Below are 24,268 nucleotides of genomic sequence, written 5' to 3'. Positions count from 1 at the left end.
AACTCTTAGGATTTACTCTCAACAACTTTCATATATAACATACAGCACTGTTAATTATAGTCATCATGTTGTACATTACATGCTTAGTACTTATTTATCTTATAACTAGAAGTTTGTACCTTTTGACCACCTTCCTCCAATTTCCCCTATCCCTGCCCCCGCCTCTGGTAACCACAAGTCCGATCTCTTCTCTGAGTTTGTTTTTGAAGTATAATTAACCTACAACACTATGTTAGTTCCTGGTGCACAACATAATGATTCTATATTACTATATATGACAAAATGATCACCCAAATAAGTCTAGTTACCATCTGTCTTCATACAAAGATGTTGCAATATTATTTACTACATTTCCCATGCTGTACATTTCATCCCAGTGACTCATCTGTTTTGTAACTGGAAGTTTGTACCTCTTAATTTCCCTCACCTGTTTCACTCACTGGGTGCCCAGTGTAATCACAAGCTGTCTTAAAAGTGGAAGAGGGAGGCAGAAGAAGAGAATCAGAGGGAGTCGTGACCACAGAAGACTGTTCAGGGAGATGCACTGTTGGCTTTGAAGATGGAGGGAGGAGACTACCCTCCAGGGAATGCAGCTGTCTGCCAGAGGCTGCAAAAGGCAGGGAAATGGCATCTCTCCTAGAGTCTCCAGAAAGGAAAGAGAACTGTTGACATTCTGAGTTTAGGCTGTTGACATCCTAGATGGACTTCTGACTTCCAGAATTCTCTCAGATTTAAAGAAGTTAGAAGCCTGTGAAAAGCCCCAAGAGAGACCCCTGATGAATGAGGCAAGAAGTCTTCTGATTTCACTGCACATTTTCTGACTGTGAGAAGGATACTGTCATGTAGGTTAAATTAGTTCATGCAGACAGAATACTTAAAATATTTTCTTACATTTAAGAAGTATTCAATAAATATCACTTATTAACAACATTATTATTTTGGGGAAGAGTTCAAAAATATTTTTGGAAGAAATGATGAGTCATGTGGAGTGACAATAATGAAGCAGGGTATTTGAGTAAAAGAAATATGATGTCTAATTCAGAATTTTTAGTCTTATGGAATTTAGAAAAGTTACTATAATTTCATTTAGATTTAGAATTAGTATAAATTAAGGATTTCACTTAGACTAGAATTTACATAAGTTACAGCTGAAATTTTTAATTGAATTCATAAAATGTTTTGATACTATCACCAGTTTAGTGGACTAAAAGATTTAATGTAGAAAAGAAGATTCTTAAACAATAGTTAATGCTTTAATAATTGCAAAAGTTTAACTCATAAAAGAATTTAAATAGGATGCTTCTCTATTAGTAAGATTTAAAATAACTAAAAGACATATCAGTTATCCAAAGACCTCCTCTTTGGGTTTCCATCATTTGTTATATTCTTGCATACCTTATTCATTCTGGTTTATACAATGAAAGTCCGCATGAACATAATTTCAAATAGATCATAAGTAAGTGGTAACAGCTATGAACATGCTAGTAAATGTTATTTAAGGGAGAGTGACTTTGCAAAGTCCTATAATAGAACTAAGATATTTTTAAAGTTTTTTTCTGATTATAAAAACACATGAAATGTTAATATAATTTAAAAAATCTAAATTAAAAGACAATGAAGAAAAAACCAGATCATTATAAGATATCAGAGAAAAAGTTAATATCCTTAATATGCAACTTAACATTAAACCTGACTAATATTCAGCTTCAAAGAAATATATTCATATTATTGATAATATACCATTTCAAGTAATTATCTTAGATAAAGTATAAGAGAATACTAAATTCTGTGAGACTGAGGTGAAACAAACAAGCTCATGCTCTGCCAATGAAGAGAAATTTAAATACAATTCCTCTAAACTGATTTGGCAAAATTTATTAAAAACCTTAACAGTAATCAAAATTTTGAATCAGATATTTTTTACTTATTGATAAATATTTAAAATAATTATAAATATGAACAAATGATTTGTGCCAAACAGTATATACTGAAATTTAATGTATAGTAACAAAAATGAATGTTTTAAAGACTGAGAAAAGTCTTTTCAATATATATTATTTTTTTCTTGGTAAATATTAGGGAACTCAGAAAAGCATAAAGGAGAAAAATACAAAGTATCAAAATCTTTGTTCTGCAGAATTAGATATTTGGATCCTTTTCATTTTCATTTACAAATATATTCTTCTAAAGTCTTTTTAAAACTTTTTTTACAATTTTATTGAGGTACAATTGATATACAAAAAAAACGGTGCATATTTAATGTACACAATTTGATAGGTTTCACCTTGAATACACATTTTTCCAAAGAAGACATACAAATAACCAACAGGTATATGAAAAGATGCTGAACGTCACTAATCATCAGGAAAATGCAAATCAAAACCACAATGAGATATTACCCTACACCTGTTATGATGGCTATTATCAAAAAAATTAAGGATAATAAGTGATGGTGAAGATGTGGAGAAATTGAGATCCTTGTACAGTGTTGATGGGGATGTAAAATGGTGCAGCCACTATGTGTAACCATTATGGAGGTTACTAAAAAAATTAAAAATAGAACTACCTTATGATCCAGCAGTACCACTCCTAATTATATGTCCAGAATAACTGAGATCAGAATCTTGAAGAGCTGTCTGCACTCTTATACTTATTGTAGCCTTATTCACAAGAACCAAGATATGGAAACAATCTAAACGTCCATTCTTAGATGAATAGATAAAGAAAATGTGGCATGTACATAAAACGGAATATTGTCTTAAAAAAGAAGGAAATCTTAACATTTGCTACAACATGGATAGACGTGGAGGACAATGTACTAAGTGAAATAAGTTAGTCACGGTAGTTCAAATATGTATGATTTACCCTTAATAACTGACAGTCACGTTGGGGAATTTATTTAATCCCTGAAACGCTAATAAAAATGAAGATTCTAATAGCACCCAGATGAATGTATGATTTCACTCTTATAAGGCATCTAAAATAGTCAAACTTACAGAAGCAGAAAAGAGAATGATGGCTACTAGGGATTGAGAGGGAGGAGAAATGGGGAGCTGTTGTCCAAAGGGTGTAAAATTACAGTTATACAAGATGGGTAAGTTCTATATATCCACTGTATAACATACATAGTGCCTACAGTTACCAATATGGCATTTTGTACTTGAACATTTGCTAAGAGTATATTATATCATATTTTGTATTTTATGTTTTGTTTGACATCATTTTTCCTTCTTTCTGGAAAGTTCTAATTTTTGAGAAAAATATCAAATAGCTAAATATTATTAAGGTTGGGAAAAATCATGCTTTGTATACAGACAATTTAAATTTATATTCCTCTGTATGTGTTTGTATGTGTGTTTAAATTTTCTGTATATTTGCCTAGCTTTTCTCAGACTCTCCTTGCTAATTTACTCTTTATTCATTTGTTTCTAAATCAGATTCCAGGTTCATTTAGCTGTTTGTATGAGTTTAGAAACACATTTTTTTTTAAATTTGTGTCAAATTTGATTAGGAAGTATGTTCAACTGTTAAAATTTCACACTTGAGGGCCAGGTAGTGCTAAGTTTTGCCACTTAACAGCTGTCATTCATGTTCAGGAATTTATTTAATCCCTGAAAGGCTAATAAAAATGAAGATTCTAATAGCACCCAGATCAATGGACTCTTTGAGGATTAAATTATGTAATTCAAAGAAAGTGCCTAGATCACATCTGATTTATGATCATTTGTTATTGGTGTAACAGCTTAAATGTTAAGAAACGTTTTTCCTTTTTCAAAGAGAAGGAACATTATCTAATCAAAATATGGCTTCCTCCTGCCTGAAGGAGAATTAGAATTGATTTATTAAAAATGTAAATGAAAAAGAGACTTAATATTAGGGTTTTGACATCTAAATAAGACATTACATCAAGTTAATGAAGGCAAAACTTTGGCAAGAGAAAGTACTTTTTTAATGCCTTTATTTCTTCTCTTATAGATCAAATAACAGGCCTTAAGAATTGTTCATTGAATTTTATCTAAAGAAAGATACAACCAGACAGGAAGATAAAGGGAGTAAATCCTTCCCTTTCCAGTCTGGATTTTTGAAGAAGAGGATATTGAAGGCAGATTTCTTCAACTGTGCTTCCAGTGTAAAACTCTGGAGAGTTCACTTCCACGTGTATGTGGCTAGCCAGATTCATGCTGAACACCCAGGGATAAAAGCACAATGTGCCTAGTGGTCCTTGCTCAGCTCCAGGAACACCAGAGATGAACCACTGCCTAGCAGTGGAGGGCATGGCACGATCCAGACACCCTGTGCTTCCCACATTTCATGAAAGTCACACAACTTCTTCTTCCATTCCTACATCTAGACATCATCTTAAAGAGGACCAGGAGAGAGAGTGAAAACCGAAAGACTGAGCATTTTGTTTACAGACTGACAAATTGGGGGGAGTGTAGACAATACAGTCTTCTGTTCAACTATCCAGACAAGAAGAGAATAAGAATAAATTTAGGATAATGAGAATGCATACAGAGTAACTATGATTAACTTGCAATCCTGCCACAGGAGTTATTGTTGTTGTTTTTGTTTTTAGGGGTGTGTGTGTGTGTGTGTGTGTGTGTGTGAGTGTGTGTGTGTGTGTTTAAGTAGTACTTTTTCCTCTTTATTTGACTCTTATGTCTTACCTTTTTTCCCCATTGCCTTTAAAGACTTCCTATTAAGTATTCCAATGGTAAAGATAAAACATAATCGGTATTTCCAATATTCTATTATTGAACTTTTAGATCCTTTTCATTATGTTTTTGTTAGAAATTATATTTTAGTGATATCTTTGTAATTTATTTATGGATGAGATTATTTTCTCAGTTCGACAGACTAAAAATAATTTATCAATAAGAAAATACCAATTCTCTTAAACCTTTGATATGCATTTGCAAAGAGTTGTTTCAATTTACATTCTATTTATATTGTTGCAAGCAACAATAAGTTTGATATAAGGAGTGTCATTAGAAATATGCAGATACTACAACACAGCTCTGTTGAATAAAAAATTGTGGGCAATTTTCCATAATAAGGTCTCCTGAGCAATTAAAACAGCATTATATTATAGACACTAAGTAGTAGAGACATGAAAAGGGGGTAGGGAAGCACCAAAAATGTCCCATTTAATGTCATAAGCTTTTCTGAGGCTAAGACACAAATAAATCTGTCTGACACTGTGTATTTCAAGCATCCCTCTTCATTCTTTTGCACAAAGATCCTCTTGTGAAGAAATCTCAGTATTAAATTCTAAATCATCATATGTTCTAAAATAATTCTGAATTCAAAGAAAAGCAACCAAAGTACAAATGAATATAATTTTTTTACTGCTTAGAAAGTACAACTCTACCTGGATTTCACATCCTCCAAAATCTGGTCCCACTTCTTTTTTCTCATCTCAATTCTCGGAACTACTTAACTCACACTTTACTTAAGCCCACAGTGCTCTTGGGAGCACAGTCATCCTCATTCACTTGTTCTCAGGCTGATTCCCCTAGTACAGCCTAGAATTAAGGAATCACTCAAGTCTCATGTTTTGCATAAGATATTCAGTTAATACTCTTCAAATCTAATTTCTCATAAAACAGTTCTTACCAATCAAGACTTTTAAATTACGATTTTTAAATCTTAAGAATACAAAATTATCAAATGCTGGGGTCATACTTGCCTTAACCTATCTATCTAACTATCTATCTATCTATCCATCTACCCACCTACCTACCTACCTACCTATCCATCCATCCATTCATACATCTATCCATCAGTACATATAATTTTGATATTTTTCAGAATGATTACAGAACAGTGTCAACTTACTGTTAAGAAAAACATTTTATTTGTGATATATAGCACTTCCATTGCTATTTAAGGAGTGGAAATTAGTACATGCTGAAGACTTACTTTGTGGGAGTGTGATTGAATTTATTTTCTACTTGACTTATGTACAATATTATATTTATATTCTCTCTGTGATTAACATACCTTATAAAAGTTCAAAAGCATTTTAACGTAGTTATTAAGGCCTTGGTATTATTTCATTCAGGGTACTTGTTTTTGTTACAGAGGTCAATAACTACTGGCTTGACAAAGTACAAAGAGAAGTGTTTTGCCTAGGGCATTGTGTTTTCTAACGGAAATAATATACCAAAAAATATAGATGCTTTATTTCTGAATCAGTGATAAGCAGCAGATTGTGAGATAGTAAAGAATGAATTTGATTTTACTGAACTTGAAGCTGGATTGACATGGCATGTTTGAAATAGTCATTACTTTTCTATAACTGCAATAACTCTGGAGCAAGTTATAATTGTTTGCGGTTTGACTGAAGTAAAATTAAGTATAAAGCAAGGAAAAAAGACTACAAGTCAAAGCAAAGGTAGCTGTAAAATATTTCTGTGAGTGGGCATAATCTAACATTCCTCTGGTGAGACCATTTTCTCTCATAATTTAGTAAAAACAATTCTTTCTATTGGACTTTTGGTGCCATTTTCCTTCCTGTTGTAGGAAAGACTTTTTGGTACCAAGGAACTGAACTCCTCACAGACATATTCCGTGAGTCACATGAGGTGAAGGAGGTTATGACAAAGGTAAGAGATGATCTCAGAGGACTCACTGTGTTTTCAATCCTCAGGTGGCTCACAAGGAGGGAGAATGGTGAGTAAAAATGGACTCTTTAAGATGGTGTGTTCAGGGTATGGTATCTACAAGTTAATCAAACTTTTATGATACCAAATCCTCAATCATGGCATCGTCCATGTAATATTCTGCCAAAGAGTGTCTCTTTTTATATTCCATAACTATTTTGCCAAATCTTAGGAAGAAGAGGGAGGGAAATAGGGGGAAAAAATATTCTGCCATATGTGATCATTCAAATCCTCGTCAATAAACATTTCTTAAACATAGCTATGAGCAAGGCATTGTTCCAGTGGTTATCAGTATTCAAATGATGTGTGAGACATGGTTCCTGTCTCTAAAGAATTAACAATGTTATAAATGATATTGATATATAATTTTAAGTCAGCTGGAATGTCTAAAGGAGAACAAAGGGAATTAACTATGGGGATGGGAAGTGCTTGTATATAAAATGACATCTGAGATAATCTTTAAAAGAAAGGAAGGGGGCTGAAAGATAGGTGATCAGAAGGTGGATGGATTGGTTTAAAAACTAAGGGGATACAAAGTGAGCAATGGTGTATGGAAATAAAACTGCAGATTAGACACAAGTAATTCTCTGTGGCTGAATGGCATGTTTGTGTATCTATAGGTTTGTGTAATGACACATAACTCTAAGATGTGGTATATAGTGAGAGGCTGGATATTTTTACTAATTGAATCTTATTGTTTATCCTCTGTTTGTGGAATTCTTATATTTGAGAGTTCAGATCTATCATAAGACTAATATCCTATTCTCTAAGTTTGGTATTGAATTCTCTTGGCACTTCAAAGCAAAGTGTGCTTTTCAGTTGTATTCTCCACAAATTGTGGAGCCAGAATATTTAAAATCTGAGCTTAGACTATAATTTATTGATGCTTGAATATTAATTTCACTCATGAATAGGTACATACATCTTCAAATATGTCTGACAACTAAGACTTTGTTTTTTATCTTTTATATTGGATTACAAAACACTGAGATTCCAAATTCATTGAGATTTCTAATTCACTAAGGAAATAGAGAAAGAGGTAGCGAGATAACAGTAGAGAGAAAAAAGGAAAGAGAGAAATCAGAAATCTTGATTGTTCGATATAGTTAAGGGCTTGAAGAAGTGGAATATGGTAACGGGATTTCAACTTTACATAGCAAATGTTGACTCTTTAGAGTTGTAATATGAGCACAAAGTTATTGGAATCAAATTGATACATTATATAATAAATGTTCTTACCAAATGCCACTCATCTCCCAACAGTAAACATTTGGAAGCCTTAATTATATTTCACTGAGTTCTGAGAAAAAAAAAATTTTTATTCAGAAAGATCTGAAATCCAAACTCTCTGAGCCTCATATTTCTTATTTGTTTATAGAGGTAAGGGTGTTCATCACATATCCCCTGGTTCAACAATGGAGCTCTTTCCTGGCACATAATAAGTACTCAGTAAATGGTTGCAACTATTAGAGTATAAACCTTCACAGTAGGTCTTGGTTATTTGATGTTTAACTGATTTGTCTAATAAGGAATAGAGGGAATCAGGCACTCCTTATGCACTAATCTGAATTAACTCTGATTCATATACCAGAATCAACCTGTACTCAGAAGACTCACTGATCGATTTTTGGTAGCTTTCATTTCTTGGTCCTACAGAACATATTCAGATGAATAAGGACAGTTTGCCTTACTCTGTCTTCCTCTGAAGCTTAATAATTTATCTCCCTGTTCAGGCCTCAGACTTCCTAAGCATTGATCATACATATTTACTTGGAATCCATCAAACAAGGTGGGAATTTTCACAGATCCAAGTCTTTATTTGCTTTTTTCCTTCAGACTAATCCACCCCCATACACCCAACTCCCACCCTATCTGTTCTCCCTCTCACACAATCCTGCCAGCCCCCAAACAAATACCACTTTCTTCAAAGTTATTTCCTGTACATCCAAATCTGAAATACTCACTTTTCAAATGACCTCACACCCTATAATGATAGTAGTGTTTCAAAATGCCAGGTAAAGGAGAAACAAAAGAGTTTTCTTTGGTAGCTGGAGAAAAGGCAACGTTAAAACTTACAGGCACCTGTGTCTAGAATAGCGGCTCTCGTCCAGGGCGAGTTCTGTGCCTGATGGGAGAGTTGTCAGTGTCTGAAGACATTTTGCTTATCATTCCTGAAGGGGGAGAGGATGTTACTGGTACCTAGTGAGTAGGAACCAGAGGCTGCCAAACATCCTACAGTTTACAATATAGCCCCCTGTACCCCCCCACCCCGGGCAAAACAAAAAACAAAAACAAAGACTTATCCTGTCAAAATGTCATTAGTGCGGAGGCTGAGAAACCCTGAGCTGGAGCAGGATATCAACACCTCATTTCCCTCCCTCACTGCTAAAGGACTGAGAATCAGAGTGTGCTGCTAGAACAGCGGTGGTTCTTTGTCATCACACCTGATCCTGGGCGGCAAAAATGTGTGCAAGCGCCCCTGGTTCACGGAGAGAGTGTAGCCTCTGCAGCAGAGAAAAGGCTCTGCTAGTGAACATTTTCTGTTCTCCTTTTCTCAGGCTGTTGAAGTGTAAGGAAGCTTCCAGGGACTCAGAGGTACTATGGGAAAGGGATAATCAAGACCATAGCAATTTTTTGGTTGTGATTCTAAAACTTAAATTTTTTTAAAAGTGTGATTTTTTTTGGCAACATGATAAAAATGCACACTTTGGTTGTAACAATAGTTGCTTCTGAGTAGCTCCCATTTGTCAGGAATTTTACATATGCTATTTAATCTTCACAAGACCTCTGTGAGGTAGACACTATTATCTGTATTTCACAATATTCTGTTTATCCTTATATTACATTTACATTTTTTTCTTTCTTTGTTCCTGAAGAAACTGGTAGTTAGCTGTTCCTAAGAAAAATGTTACTTGTATTTAAATCCTTGTGCTTTGCACAGTGGTTTGATGATAATAATAATAATAATAATAATAATAATAATAATATAATGATGGTGAGGATGATAGTATTAACTAACCCTGTGCTTTTCCATGCACAGGAAAGTATACTGAATTCTCTTTGCAGTATTACTTCTTCTAACTCCACTAACTCAGCTTAGTTTCTTTATAACACCGTGGGAGAGATATTTAAAAATTAGAATAATATTTTGAAAAAATATGAAATACATCACATGAAATGTCCCAAATTCTCCAGTTTCTAATAGGATGAGGCTAAATAAGCAATAAGCAGTCTGAGTCTAGAGCCTCTGATCGGAATCACTCTGTGATATAGACGATGCTCTATAGCTGTTTATCAGTATTGATTAAATGAATCATACAGTCTTCTGCTTGGAGAACTTTCAAGAAGAGATGCATGCAGCATACAGTGATGCAGTCACACCTGAGGGTGACTGGATGGCTGCCCAGAAAGTTCTCTCTAAGCTTTAACTTAATTCTTTAACCTCAGTCCAGAGTTTATAACAGGCTAAAGCAGGCTAATTTGTAAACATCAAAGGGCTCTATTTCTATGAGATAGTCGCATATTAACCAAGCTTGATGTAATTGAACAGAATAACAATACAATTAGTTTACAGTGGGAAAAACAACACAGAAAAGATAATCCAATACAGAATCTCTTCTTATAGGTACTGAGTAGAAAATACCAAACTTCATATTTGAAGATTTCTTGGTGAGCATAAATAAAATTAAACTAGGAGTGTTAGTAATAAGAATTCAATATTTAATGTTATATTAAATTACCCTCAGTGATAGATCATCACAAAAAGTTATAATCGAATCTCATGGCAGGGTATCTACTTTGTGTGTAAGGTAATTCCATTCTGATACATTAGTGTTAAAGTTAAATTTTTTCTCTGAAGCCTCTCTAATTCTATGTATTTTTAAGTTGTTTCTATAATTGCTATTGTGGGAAAGGGTTTGGTGGCAGACCTTACTGCAGCTGTTATTTGTGATAGATGCTTATGTTTGATTTTTTAATTTTTGAATTCTCCAGTTATTTTAATTGTTATTTAATTTTATAAACAGTAATGTAATTAAATGTCATGATTATTTACAATTTAAGTATTTAAGCCATAGACTTAGGCACAGCATTTCTATAGAATAGGACAAGCAGATTACCAGGATTTACTTATGATGTTATTATCCAATATAAATGATTAATAGATGATCTTTTAATTAATTAATTTTCACAAAGCTTTCCCATTTGTAGATAGCACTCCCATTTCAACTTTCAAAGTATAGTTGCATACATTTCTAGAAAATTTAATTTATTATTTGTCCATATCAGAAATTATACTTTGTTTAAAAGTATAATGACCAATAGGATGATGATGATGAAGATTAAATTTCAGATGTTATTTTATAATGATTTCACAATCTTCATGTTAATTGGTTCCTTATGACACTATGACTTACTTAAGTTAACTGGTCCCATTTCCCAGATGAGAGATCTTTGCTAATCTAAGTTTGATGATGTTCCTAAAATCAGCACACTAATTAAAAAGAGGGTCAGAACTTGGATTTAGGTGTTCTGACTCTAAAGCCTACAAACTGTCCAGTTTTGTTTTCTTTCTTATAAATAATAGCAAACATTGCTGTATGGTACATCATATTTTCCTCTAAAATATTTAATCAGACTCTTTGTTTGCACAGCTCTTTGTATATGTAACAAGAACTGAGTCTATTTTCTATTTTTTTAGTTTGCAAATCTAAATAGATTAAATATTTCAATGATCTTGAAATCTATCACCATGTTGAAGAAACTGAAATCACATTATGAAATCAATCACAGGAAAAGAAAAAATCGAAATACCTTATTTTGTAAAAATATGCATGCATACATTGCCATAGTCTGAATGTTTGTGTCACTCCAAAATTCATGTGTTGAAGCCTAGTCCTATTTGGAGCTGGGACTTTGGGAGGTGATTAGATCACAAAGGTGGAATCCTCATGAATGGGATTAGTGACCTTTTAAGAGAGACCCCCAGAGAGTTCCCTCTTGGCCTTCCGTCCTGTAAGAACACAGAGAGAAAGACTACAGGCTATGAACCATGAAGCAGGCCCTTGTGAGACACTGAAACTGCCAACCTCCAGAACTGCGAAAAATAAATTTCTGTTGTTTATAAACCAGCCTATGGTGTTCAGTTATAGCAGCCCAAACAGACTAAGACATAGATGGACATATAAATGTGTGTTTTTCAATACTAGATTTTCTTGCACAATGTTCTGTTGGGGAAATGGGTCAAAGTGGTGACATTTGCTTTATATAAAAATGTTTTCCGAATTATTTTATGTTCATTAAATATTACTCTCTGACTTGCTATATGCTAAACTCTGAATAGGAGAGTGTTCTGATTTCCATCTACATGGCCAACTGAGCAGGTAAAGATCACTTCTTTTGTCAGTAATGTATAAGGTATCTGGATATAACAAAACAAAAACTGTTTTATAGAGAGCAGGTTCATCAAAGGAAAGGGAAATCTACAGGTCCCAGAAATAACCTTGGAATTAAAAGCACAGCCATAGCCAGAATTTTGAGATGTTGCCAAAATAATCCAGAGGTCTGGGAACTGGTTCGAAGTACTAGAGGCTTGAAAAAGGAGTTTGGAAGCCTACTTGGGATGAAAGATATGACCTCAGACCCAGATGAGTTTAAGAAGAGGAAAGCTGGAAGCCTTGAAAACCTTCCCATTCAAAACAAGGTGTCAGTAGCCTAAGAAAATCCTACCCAGTGACTAGGAGAAGCAGTAAGGAAGTTTGCCATGACCTAGAGCTCTTATTGCAGGGGAAAGGGCCTGAGTAGATAGATAAATTTAAACTAAAAATCTATTCGCATTTAAAATTTTTTTTTTTTACACGTCCTGCATGGAATAGTAAACAAAAGTAAAAATTTTACCATCTTAAAATCAAATTCCCAAGAAGCAAACTCTGAAATCAAGTTATGTGGGGAGAAGGTATACGGGGGCATAGTTTCAGGAGCACGTGTGTCAGAGTGAGGAGAGGCAGGGAGGGACTTGGGACTGTGATGATGTAACAATAAAGGCCACTACTGATCAGGAGACCTGAGTCCAGGATGGCCCTTCAGAGTTGACCTAAATAGTGAGCTGGGCCTTTGTGTCCTTGCATTGACCTGAAGAAGGAAGAGCCTTGGGTCAGGCAGATACTTACAGCAGAGGGAAATTTGTGTGGAGGAACTAGGCTGTGAGCTGTCAGAAGGTAATTCTCTTGGCTGCTGGAAGAATGCATGTCTCCGTCCTGAAAGTAATGTGGGGGCACTTGTACGGTACCCCATGGCATCCACCGCCATCCATCCTTATGCTGCTCTGATCTACCTGCTTTATATAAAAGGTTAATCCCATCTGGAAACTTGCAGAATGTTGTTTGTTCTTTTCTTGGAGAAACGTTCAAGGGGAAGGTTAATGGAACAAACTACAGCCCCTTACACTGTAGCTCGTGTCTGGGCCACGACTGATGTTTGTCACCTCCCTCTCCTATTACCCTTCTAGATTCCTCTCACTTTAAAGAGCTCCTCTGAATGTCTTGGTGGCTAAAGCATTAGGGTGACCCAAACACTCATCACTAAATCCCTTCATACTATGTAATTCTCAATCTGTGACTGCTGTACCTGTCACTTAGCATCAAAAATCACAGAGAAATACCAAGAGATGCCAAATGCATTCTTCACTGTTACTTTTGCCAACTTTATCTCCTCCTGATTATCGTGGTCAATTGTTCTTACCAGAATGTGACTTCTTTCCTTACATGATTGTCTCATGGCACAAGGAGCCAAAGTAGGCGAAAGGCAGGGCTAAAAGTTTAGTGGTTCTTTTGCTGTTTCCTGGAGAAGAGTTTTCCTTCTTGGAACCAAGATATCTAGATGTTCATATCAGATTTTTGGGGATAGAAAACACAAATTCCCAAATGAGTCACTAGAAATGATAGTAAGAAAAGTCACTCCAAGTTGAACCTTACGTGCTCAGACTTACATATTTTACCTCTTGAGGACACAACACTATAAAATGATTATTGATTTAGACTGTACACTACGTCCTGGAGAATGGTGCTCCGTTCTCCCAGCCACCATCTCCAAGCAGATATTTCAGTTATTGTCTTCAATGGCCATTTTATTTGCATTCTGAGGAGTGTGGTAAATTTTTGGGCCAGTGGTTCCCATGATGAAGTACCCACATGTTGATATAGATTTACACTAAGCGAGAGGCAATGGTGCAATAATGGTGACAACAGGGGGGTTTGGGCCACCTGCTCCTGCAGCCTAATCTCGTCCTCTTGTACTAGATGTACCTATAACTGGCTATATTACTTTTCATGATTATTACTGCTGAGCCTGTCCAATCTAATGACTTCAGTTGTCTGAGAGACCTCAGCTCATGATGTGTGGTTCTAGACATGTAGTCATGTGATATCTGATAGCCAACTGGGATTCCTGTGCCAGAACCTTGTAGCATTCTGGCAGATATTTTTGTAAAGTAGTGTATAATTCTTTGTTATAGATGATAGGAATTTCTTCCAGTATCGTAGGGGTCTGTGTTGTTGTTCTTTTATTGGGGATTTCCCTAAACTCTACCAAAGGGTCACACCCTTTGTCACCACAGATGCCCTGACTATTATAGAGTTTCCTAGGTCACATGGCCCAAGCAGTAGGGCTGATTGCACCACGGCGTAGATATGTTGCAGGGCCCTTTCCTGCTCAGAGCTCAAATCAGAAGGTAAACCTTCCATGTCACATGGTAAAAGGGACAAAACAGTATTCCAAGCGTGGAGTATACTGACTCCAGAACCTAAAGATGCCTGCTAGGAACTGTACTCCCTTTTTAGTAGTGGGAGATATGAGAGACCTAAAACATAAGTTGTCCTTTATTTTGGAGGGGAAATCTGGGCATGCCCCAGACCACCGGACTCTTCAAAACCTCACCAGTGTGGAAGGCCCTTGAATTCTCAGAGTGTTCGTCTCACATCTTCTACAGTGCTTGCACATTACAAGTCCACTAATGTACCCACACTTGCTTACCCCTCTCTTCTGAACAGTATAATATTATTGAAGTTGTAAACCAATGGGAATTTCTATAGAATGTTTAGGAGCTCCAGGTCCCTTGAAATTATAGTATGACTGACAGAGAAAGAGGGAGTTAACGTAGCTCTGGGAATAATCTGTGAATATAAACTACTTTGACCCTCCCTCATGATAGAGATGGAAAAGAACACCTTCATCTGGTAATTGCTACATATACATTCCTGAGACCTTATTAATTGCTCTAATAAAGATATTATATCTAGCACAGCAGCTATAGTTGGGGCTACTTTATGCTTTTGCAGAGTTCGCAATAATACAGTATAATCCTCCAGAATCCATCTGATTTATAAGTGCCAGATAAATCCTTTTATAAATGATGAGTTAAATGGGTATGTAATGAGGTTCACTACCTCTGCATTGTTTAGATATTTAAAAGTATCATTAATTTTTGCCTTCAGATGAGGCTTTTTGGAAAATTTTATTTACTCTCTTAGCTGGGCAGATTCAGATGTTTCTGCTTGACCTCTCCTGTATTATAGCTATTACCCACAGGCCGAGGAACACATGTGGGAGTTCTGGCAATAACTGTGAATATCCATTCCAATTATACATACTGCTGAAATAACCAGCAAATGGGTCCATGGACTCAGTAGAAACGTAGGTACTTAGATAGATTCAATTTCTCATCTGTTCTAATATGCATCCACTCTAAGAGGAGTGCCATGGTGACGCTGAGGCCACAGGTTATCAGTGTCAACTTGGTCTCTGTTTCCCAGCAGTTCCTGAAATATCTATGTATTCCCATTTCTCTAGTGTATTTTTTTATTCAAGTGAATGGACATAGGTCTCCTTGTGGGAGGATTGGATGCATCATAACTGTATGCACTGGTTGTATTACAGTTTCCTTTCTCTTGCAAACTTGGTCTTTCCATCAGTCAGTGCTATATCAGGTTTGAAGACTGGCTCAAGTCCAGAATGTGAGAAAGGATAATTATTTTTTTATTGTACCAGCTGCCCTCCACCTCCACACCATCCATAATTTATTATTTTGATTACATAGATTGAGAAATAGCATTTTTGGCTGTCTCTGTGACATTTTGATTTAGTAACCATCTTTATATCTCTTCACACATCTGTCTCCACTGGCTGCCACTCTGACCTTGCTGTTCTTATTGATTATGCTTCACCACCGGGCCCTAATATGTTCAGATTTTATCACCCTCTCTTACTATCAGGGAGTCAGTATCTGTAGCAGTATCGTCCCTTTTAAGCCACAGAACACGGAAGACGTTAACTATTTAGCTTCTCAGAATCGCTGGTGCCCTTCTCATCAGGCTATTCTTTTTTCTTTTTTTTTCTTTTCATATTTGTACTTACCTTTATTCTGTAGAAGCAAACTATTATTTTTTAAAATTTTTATTGGAGTATAGTTGATTTACAATGTTGTGTTAGTTTCAGGTGTACAGCAAAGTGAATCAACAGGATATTCTTTATTGTTTTCATAAACAGTATTTTCTAGTTCCTCTTAGAGAGTATAGTTAGCTAGTGGCTTCTCTGAACTTCATAGTCTATCCACCCTAACTTGTCACTTCTCTGAGCTATTTTATCCTGACCTCCACCATTTTCCATGGTAACTCTTGCATTTTTACTTCATTTTGGGAAAGCCATTGATTTTTCCAAGCATCTAGGAGTCAAATTAGCCACTATTAGCACTATCTCCTTGGCAGATGCAGGGTGTTAAATCCTGTATTAAAAGAGAGCAATTCCATATCAATGAATTCTCTCTTATCCAAATTTGTATTCCATCCCCCATATTCCAGCTCTTAAGATCTTATCCATTTATATTCTCCTAGTACACATTGGCTGGGTCCTACAGCTCCTTCATTTTATAGTGCCTTTTCTTACTTAATAGGCCCAGCAGTTCCTGGCTCTGTTACATTTTGATTTGACCTTAGTTATGGGGCTGGTGGCCAGCACTGAAGGTGGCTGTAAATCCAGAGAGGAGTGCCACCTGACTTGCAAGACAGAAAGAAGCTTCTGAATTGTCTTTAAGCAAGAGGGGAGTGCTAATCTTATTAGTGACAAACAAATGGGCTATTTCTGCTGCCCAGAGAGTTTAGAAAATCTGAGTTTTCAAGTTCTTGAGCATATCAACCCTTATACAGTTTAGAAAGTTTGAGTCACCTAGAATCCATGTACGTGGTCTGCATTTCATATAATTCTATTTTAATGATTTCAAATAAGTAATTTAATTTCTATTCAAAAACAAATTTAAAATTGTGGATGAAGTTTATCAATTACATGTATATCCATTTATAACCATTTAAAATTTGTTGCATGCTAAATAAATGCACTTATTGCATGTAAGCATGTTTTAATCTAACTTCACTTATTTGTTTAATCATGCATACACAAAGTTTTATTTTGCTACTTTTTGTCGTAAGTACAAATTACGTAATTTCAAAAGTAAATAAAACAGGTTTAGCAATATATCTGACTATAGTAGCCAGCCTTCAAAATGGCCCCATGATCCCTACCTCTTGGTATCCATAGTCTTGTACAGTTTTCTCCCACACTGTACATATAGTATATACTTTCATAATACTTTATTACTTTTGAACTCAGGTTATAAAAGACTGTGGTTTCCATCTGGGGATCTTTCCATCCCTCTCCCTCTCTCTGGAGGAAGCAAACTGCCATGTTTTAAGAGGCCTTATAGAGAGGCTGACAAGAGGAAGAGCTGAACTCTCTGGTGAATAGCCATGTGGGAACGTGTTGCCTTGCCAACAGACATGTGAGTGGGCTTACAAGTAGGTTCTCCTGTCCCAGGCCACTTTTAGGATGACTGCAGCACTGGTGCGTAGTTTGAGTGAAATCACATGAGAAATCATGAGGCAGAATTCAGCTAAGCCATTCCCACATTCCTGATCCTCAGAAACTGTGAGAGATAATAAATGTTTATTATTTTAAGCTGCTAAATTGTGGGGTAATTTGTTATGCAGCAACAGATAACAAATATATCCATCAAACATTTTAATTAATGGGAATTTATGCAAATTCATACCTTTTAAAAATCAAGCTACTATATCACTCAGATATCAAGACAATATAAAAAACATTTTTAATGCATCTAACTAATGTGTTCCATAATTGTTCCCTATTTATATGTAAATATATATTGAATGATAAGCAATTCATTTTCACTTCTAAAAAAAATCTATGGATTTATTAGAAAAACAGCTAGAAGCCAATCATCAATAAGAGAGACAGATGTATTTATAAGAATAAGCATGTACATTTAAAAACTATATTCAGCCTCAAATTAAAAAAAAAAAAAGCTAGCTAAAGTAAACTTACAGACTCAAAGCCACTTTCCATCCTAAAAGTAGTTCAAAATTTAAGATCACAAGATATAGGCCCTTCCCCTCCAGCAGGTGCAAACTGTTATTCTCTGCCTCACTTGTCCAAAATGTTTGTAAAGAAAAGATAATAAAGTTGGAGCAATATTAATTTTCTGTGTAAGAAAAATGAGAATATGGAAGAAGAATTCAGCTTCTGCTCTAGCAACTCTCAGCCAGAGTCACATTTAAAATAGTGGATGAATGGCTTCTTTCCTCCCCAGCAAACAGAAGCGTTCCAGTGCAGAGAGGAGGTCCTCCATCCTCACGAAAGCTTAAAGGGCTTTGCTGCCAGTTAACTCTGTGTTATCATGAGAGAGAACTGTTTAGTTACCTGTTTTTCTAACTATATGAGGGAGTAAATTCTGTTTTATAAATAACTATAGTTAAATAAGATGAAAAACTAAGATGTTGGTTCCTTTTTTCTTTGTATTATTATTGGGGTGGGGGAAGCAGTGGGTCAAAACAATAATGGGGCCATTTCTTACCTCACAAGAAGAGAAATTAATGCATGTTTATATGGATGTACATGTGCCCATGGTAATATTTCTAATTTTATTGACTTCCCCCCTTTTGTTCAAAGTATAGATGATTCTTCTCTAATAAAGCCAAGAACTAAGGAGGAGGATATTTAGCCTCTAGGTTTAGCATTTCATCCAAATTCTAGGTATAGCTGCTGTGATAATAGAGTCAGGAAACTATCACTACCCCATTTGCACCCATGAGTCTTCTCCTCCACATGTGCACACAGAATAGAGGTTCATATCATAACTTTAGGTAATTTTCTGAGGAAAAGAGAACAGTTAAATCAGAAAAATGTGAAATAAGTCATGGTGGTGTCATCAGAATGAAGTTTTCTAATGGAGATGTAAGAAGTCATTTGAAAGGTTCAAATTTAATTCATTAATAAAACTAAAGAGGAGAGGAGGATAAAGAGCTCTGTTGGAAATGATGAGAAAGGAAAGCACAGAGAGGTATTCTGGGGCAAAAGCCATGAAGAGAGTGGCATTATTTTGTAGATAGACAAATATGGAACTATACAGCTTTAAGCTATGCAAAATTAAGAAATGAGAGAGAGGAGAATATTTTAAAATATATGCTATTGATTTGAGCTAAAGAATTTATTATGAATTACTCTTGAGGGTTTGCTATGTATTTTAGAGTGCAGAATGATCAAGCCAGGTAACTGGGGAACTCTCCAGGAATAGAAATTGGCTGCATATATTAAACATCACGCCTCTGTATTTTTAGGAAGCTCTCCAAAAAAGCTCGTCAATCTTACAGTACACGGAATCTTGAGCAGTGATTGTGTTAGACTGCTTTGCATGGAATTCTTGGCAATAAATAGCTATGGGTTATTGGGCAGCTTGTCAACCACATATCATATATTTGTTCTTCTAGAAAGGGAAACTTATTTCCCAATGGAGAAGTGAAATCTACAGCAGGGCCTCATTTTGGAATAAAATAGAACACTGTGGGGCAAGATCTGAGTTTCTTATTTGCCCTCTGAGGTGTCAATTTCTTTTATTGAATTGGCTACACTTTTCTTCTTTTTAATTGTATAGTTTTTCTTATTTCTAATCTTATATACTTTAAATTAAACTGGAAAATTCACTTTCTTCGTGTAGAGTGAGATTAAATTACTGTGAACTGCAGTGAGGGAGTAGGTGGCTGGAAATAAGCCAGGATTCAAGGAAAAGGAGTGTGAATGTGAACTCTGTGTGTCTTCCGTCTTAGCCTTGCTCTGTTGCCGACAGGATCAGAGAGGTGAGGCGAGCAAAAAGCAACTGTGGAAGCAAGAAACCAAGCGCTGAGAAAAATGGATCAACAGAATCAGTTTTTAACTAAACAGGTTAGAAAAGCAGAGTCATTCATAGCAAGCTATTAAATGATGTGGAAACCATTTGAACTATAAGAAGGCTTAAAGTTCAGGAAAGCAGAGTTGAAAATAATATTGAAGGTGCTTGAAGAAATGTAGCAAGAGTGAGATAAAACATTTAAAAAATATAAGATAAGCCTCTGTGCATGAAGCTGTTATTGATACTTAGTTTTGTAATTCTACCTTCTTACAGGAGCACTATGTAAAACAATCGCTTTTAAGCAAACTGAGTAATTAAAAGTTAGTGACTCAGTGTGGGATAGATAGCTCCATGTACCTTTTACTGGCTTTCAGGTTATTCTCATATATTCCTCCCTAAAATGCTTAGTGACGTCATGATACCAAGATGATTCTTCTAGAATTATATTTTATTGAACTCTTCTCCACCTTCACTTTCACCTTCACCTTTACCCTACTTTGCCACTCACTTCTGTCCTACCTTTGTTGCTCTCAAAATTTCAGCCCTTCACTATCTCTGTTCTTTGAAGCCCTCTCTCTGATCATCACCTCCTTTGATTCGTGTGAATTTCCTTTGCCAGGATGCCATTGATGTGCTCCTGTCGGCTTTCCGCTGTCCCTCAACCCATCGACGTCCTTTCTTCTGAACTTAACAAGTTTTAAGCCCATGATCAATCATTGTAAAACTATCTTACTTACACCTCAACTTCCCTGCCTCTCTCATTCCTCAACACACTCACTTGACAAAACCACTAACCTGTTGAAATCCAACTCTCTGCCTGCCTCATCCTTGCATCTAGAGCTTAATGTAGCTGTGGGAAAACATACAACCACAACGACTCTTTGCACTTGAAATTCTTCATCTTAGACCTTACGTTGACTTTAATGCTGTCCTGCAGTCATTCTATATTCCCCTCATTCACTCACTGGCCCACTCTCCTAGATGACTTTCTGATACCTGCTCTCCTCTTTAATACCTCCTCCACCATCCTCAACCTTATCATGATTAATAATGCACAAAATTAAGTAATCAAACTATCATTTCTGCAGGCTCCTCCAACATCTAACCAGAGAGGAAACCATGCTTTTCTTCTTGCTATAGATTAGCTGTTTACATTCCTGTCAAAAGCCTAATACTTACACTTGTAACCTTGATCACATCTACTCAAGAACATTGTTCTAGCAATTTCTCTCCATCTTACTTATATCCTCATTTTTCACTTCTCTACTAAATTGCTTCTTTAGTCATAAAAAATGATGTTATTTCTCCCATTAAAAACAAACTTATCTTGACCCCACTTCCCTGGATACCTACTACCCCATTTTTTTGGTTCTCTTCACAGTAAAATAAGGTGATATTTTACTGTAGATTCTATTCTTCCTCCAATTTTCTCTTGACTCTATGTGATTCAGTCTTCCACTCTCATCTCTTGACTGAAACTGCTTTTTCACTGTCACCAATGAACTCTAGTGCTACTAAATACAACATTTAGTGCTCAATGGTCATATGTGACATTGTTGATAACTCTTTCCCTTGACAAACTCTCTTCCTTAGGCTTCCAGAGCGACCATCGTGTTGTCATCATTGTTGTCTGATTTCCATCTTATTCACTTGTTGCTATAGCTCAGTCTCCATGGTGATTCCCCTGTTCTTCCAATTTCATAATGAACCAGTTCGAGAGCCCCATTTCTTAACTATCTATACTCCCTTGGTAATCCCATATAATCTTATGTCTGCAAAGTCTATCTGTTATAAATGACATGAATAAATCTATTTGCTAATTCCCAAATATACCCAGACCTCTATTTCCAAATTCATAGATACATCAACCTACCTGATAATTCCACCTTTAAAATTTAAATATATTTAAAATTGGACACTTGATCATCACTCCCCATTCCAAAAGGGAAAAAAAAAAAAAAAAAGCTGTTCTACCCATATTCTTTCCCATCTATCTTAGTTGATAGTAACTTAATACTTCTAGTTGCTGGGGACCAGCACTTGGAGTTAGCCTTAATTTCTCTTACTTTGTCTCAAAACCAGTCTGTCAAAATTTCCTGTTGGCTCTACTTTCAAATAAATCCTTAATCTGACAATGTCTCCCCACCTACCCTTTTACTACCCTGACCCATCTCATTATGATCGTTTACTTGATTCTGCAATAGCCTCCTATCTTGTCTCTATGATTCCATCCCTGCCATGCACACCCCCTTAACGTTTATTCTCCAATATTTGTCAGATTGACCAGGTAAATCATGTCATTCTTACCTTCAAATGTGTCAATGTTTCCCTGTTGCTCTTTGAGAAAACTATTAAGATCATACCATGGTCTGCAAGCCTTTACATTATTGACTCCCTTTAATCGTCTGTCCTGCTTCTCCCACTACAATCTCTCTCGTTCATGCCACTGGGTCCACAGTGATTTTTTCCAATTCCTCAGATACTCCAGACAAACCCCTCACTTCGTCATGACTATTCTCTTTGTCTGAAACTTCCCCCTTTAGATATCTATATGGCTTTACTCCTTTCACCCTTCTAGTCTTTGCTTAAAAGTCCCCATGTCAAAGAAGCTAGTAAATGTTAAAGAGACTGCATGGAAGAATCACATTTGCAGAAAACAGGGTTTTCATATTGCTGTTAATTCCATTTTGCTTTCTCTTAGAGGCCATTTGAGGAAACTTTGAGATCAGAGAGTGAAAACATTATGCTGGCAGTAATCAGGATAAAGAAAGCTGAAAAGCTACCTGCTCATCTGAATGAATTTGTACCATTTTTCATAGAAATCCTTGCTTTCATGCTGCCTCTACTCACCCTTCAAGTTTGATAGGTTTCTAAGTACTCAGTCATTGTTACTGTGTCTGAGGCTGACCTGGGCATTCTGGCTTGACCCTTTATGTTTCCGTGATCCATCTTCCTCTTTGACAGTGCCTGTTCTTATAGATTTTAGTCATTTGTTCCCTGTCCCAGGCTATGTTTTCAGATTGAGGTCCAGCTACATATCAAGGCAAGACTGCCAACACACCATTCCCTTGCTTGGGACCTTTAACAGATTTAGTTCATCTCTTAGTTTCTCCTTTACCAGTCCCTACCTCTAAGTAGTAAAACCAGTGAGTCTTTTACAGACATTTATTAGCCGACTGACTCCTTTCTCTTCCCCATACAACTGCAGCATTGCCGTTCAACATTCAAGCATAGGCTCTCTGGAAAATCTACTCTAGTGATTCCTAATAATTATAGATGATGAGCCCTTAACTATATAATCACAAATTGACCCCTATAATGAAAAAGGAATTTATGTAAAATAATAAATAATTGCTTTACTTCATTGTTTTACCACAGAAAAGTGTTCCTTCACAATATGCCAACTGAATGTTATAAAATCTGTGATTTAATTTAAAATACAGCAATCAGGACAGCACAATATAAAAACCGTGGGTTGATGTAAGCTATACTCTAAGGCCAGTTATATTCAGAGCTGGTCAGCTGGTAAAAGTTGTCTATTTTTGATCGGCCCAATAAATGTTGGAAACTGGCTCTCTCTCTGTTGAAATTTATGGTAGCTGACAGACGTAAAATGGCTAAAATATTCTCTAGATGAATAACAAACTTGCATGAACAAGCATGCATCTAGGGAGGCCAGTAGGAAAAAAAGCAAAAATTTGATCCATAAAAGATCCTACATCTAGAAATTGAAATGCAGAATTTTGGTTTGCCAATTGCCAATAATCAAGATCACAGAATCCCATTTCTGGAATCTTGTCAGATGTGCCTCTGCTATCAATTTCATGAAAGTTATGTTCAAGTAGCCAAACCACCAAAGAGATGTGATTTCCTAATTTAGAACACATGTTATGACTATCTGTGACTCTTAAGATAAATCTACCTCATAAGTGTCTGTCTATATGATGAAATTCGGTCTGAGAACTATTTTCATTATAACTTGATAGCAAGGTTGTAGGGACACATTAAACTATATCCATCTCAAATAATTTTTAGTTATCTACCAATAAAAGATACTAAGAGTTCTTCATGTCAAACTGACTTAGTTTAGTTTACCTTTAATCAAAGAGGATGAAGTTGAGTAAAAATGATTTATAAGAAGGAGATAAGAAGAATTTCAGGCCTGAGGAAGAGTACAAGTATAAAGAAATTTATAATAAGATAAATAATCACAGTTCATATGGAAAAGCTTAATTCATATGGTAGTAGGTTGGATGAATGGAATCTTTTATTCAGTATAATTCAGTAGGTTTTAAATTAATCTAATTTAGAATTAGATTATGAAAATATATGTATTTTTTGTTACTAGCCAAGATTGGGAAAGCTAGATATTTCT

This window comes from Balaenoptera borealis (assembly GCF_965194805.1).
Source record: "Balaenoptera borealis genome assembly, chromosome: 18".
Taxonomy (NCBI): Eukaryota; Metazoa; Chordata; class Mammalia; order Artiodactyla; family Balaenopteridae; genus Balaenoptera; species Balaenoptera borealis.
The sequence above is the reverse complement of the archived record's forward strand: the minus strand, read 5'-3'. Positions refer to the sequence as shown.